This window comes from Sinohyriopsis cumingii, chromosome 1 (genome assembly GCF_028554795.1).
Source record: "Sinohyriopsis cumingii isolate HCF-2022 chromosome 1, ASM2855479v2, whole genome shotgun sequence".
NCBI lineage: Eukaryota > Metazoa > Mollusca > Bivalvia > Unionida > Unionidae > Sinohyriopsis > Sinohyriopsis cumingii.
In genome coordinates, this window is record NC_142961.1 from 36045628 (window position 1) to 36047979 (window position 2352).

Here is a 2352-nt window from a genome sequence, read left to right on the forward strand (position 1 = left end):
AGAAAATTACTATTCCTGCTCAAGTATTCACTAGTCCTTCCCACAAAACAATATTGCTACATAACAACACTCCAAGCGGAAGGTAATTTAAAAATCCGTTTTTTTTTTCAACTATGAAGTAATCACTTAACAGTCCACCAGATGCCCTTGAAACAAACATAATTTGCCCATGTGGAGATATATCTGCCATATATTTGGCAGTCGTGTGCGATTTATAGTCAACGTAATTCTCACCTCTACTTTCGAGACTTGAGCTAAATTGTACTGCGAATAAATGTTTCTGCACTGAATAATATATATAGTTCGGAGTAGATTTTTTCTGGAAGATTTAGGAGGATTCACAAATTATTTCTCTTTGAAGTCATTTTATCAGTGATTTCAACATATCTGCTAAGACTGGAATTCTAGAATTTAAAATCGTACATGCCACATGACGGCAATTACTGAAATTTAAATGATTCCAAATGAGCACAATTTTCGTGTAATTGTTTGTGTATTTCTCTGATTCATTTCTCCATAAATTGTATCTGCGACAATTATTTGAAAATCCCTTGACGGAACATGAACTACCTCCACCTTTCATATATTTTCGATTTCTGTCCTTGTCTGAATTTTAAGAGAAAACGAGCACAGATAAAATATTAACAAAACGAGTCCTATTATTTTGATCGCGGTGCGTACGGTATCTATGTTCACTTCACTTTTGTTATAGCTGACACATCGCGTGATTGGTTAATGGCTGCGCTCATGAGATTTGGATCAAAAACATATATAGAGGATCTCAAATATGATTAAATATTGAATTTATGAAACGAATTGGATAAAGTCCAGCTTTTTCGAAACTTGGCAAACAAAACTTGGCCGTTATTCTACAATTTGCGTATTTAATATTAAATCTTTGCCCATTTGAGATTCTTTCTATCACATAGTTGTTATTTCAGTGGAAATTATTTAGAAACAAAGAAGAACAAATAATTTCGTTCATTCTGACTCACATGGTGCACCATTCATTTTTGTGCGTAAAATATAGTCCCAGACGAAGTTGAACAAGTATTAACGTTTAAAAGTAGATTGTACATTTTTTTAACAAATTATAAAGCAAAGAACAAGTTACCTTCCGAATAAACAGAACATTTTACGCAGACAAAATCATTTTAAACACATAATATCTGATGCGAGTGATATCACGTTGTTTGATACAGTACCGGTTAGAGAACAGTAGACGATTCCTATTTATCCTAAAGTGTCATTTTTCAGACTAAACATTACATTGTTGCAATATTCACGTGAAAGGATAATTACTGGATGCAGAAATTCCAATATTTACTGTAATGTATTCGTGACCTGATATTTACATTATTTGATTTGGAACAGTAGACTACAGAACACAAATAAATTTCGTTTTGGGCCGGAATTGCATCGCGTTACTACCGCATAAATATGTTGTATCTGGATAAAATTCCATCAGATGGTAGACCGCTTTATGTTTTATGTCGACATTCTTCTCTGAAAATTTACTTCCATAACTTAATATTCAAACCACGCTCATATATAGCGTGCACTGCGTGTTACATGTATACAACATATCCCTACCACACACACGTTATCAACTGAACAATATTCTTCGTTCTACTTAGTGTTGATGTGCTTGTCTTGTGTTTTTACACCATGTTTCATAGCTTCATATGATATTTGCCATATTCAGAAAAACGTGACCTTTTTCCCATTTTACTTTGGGTAATTGCTTCGATAAAATGTCCGCCAAAAAGTTCATAGTATTAGTAAAAAAAAAACTTCTATAAGGTGGTGTTAAGAAAATTTTCCTATCATCGCAGTCAGTCAGTAATGATAATACTGCGAAAGAATTCGATGCGCTGATTTGGTCCAATCAGAATCACATAAAGTGATATGTTAACGTCTTGTAGTATCAAGAAATATTAAACTGCACACACTATATTTAAAAAGTACATGCAATGTGATAAAACGGTGTCTACACTTCGTTTGAGTGCATTATATTCCAACCAAATTGTCACTGTGGTTAGGCATTTATTTTTCCCTAAACGCATTTCCAATTTTTATTAAATACCGTTGTATGTCCGTTTGACCTCCTAAGTTTTTTGTTTCTCGTTATAACTATATACACCTTTTATTAATAATGCAACTTTTATTCAAATAAAATTTGTCTACTTTTTAAATATCAAACTTGAAATGAGATGCACTCGTTGCATTGACTGTGAACAAAAATAATTAATTTCCCGATATTTTTTTTTTGTAATAGAGGTCTTACAAGCACGAGTCCTTTTTTACCGTCGTTTTTGTGTATACATTCTCATTAAAACCCCTCTTTCTCAC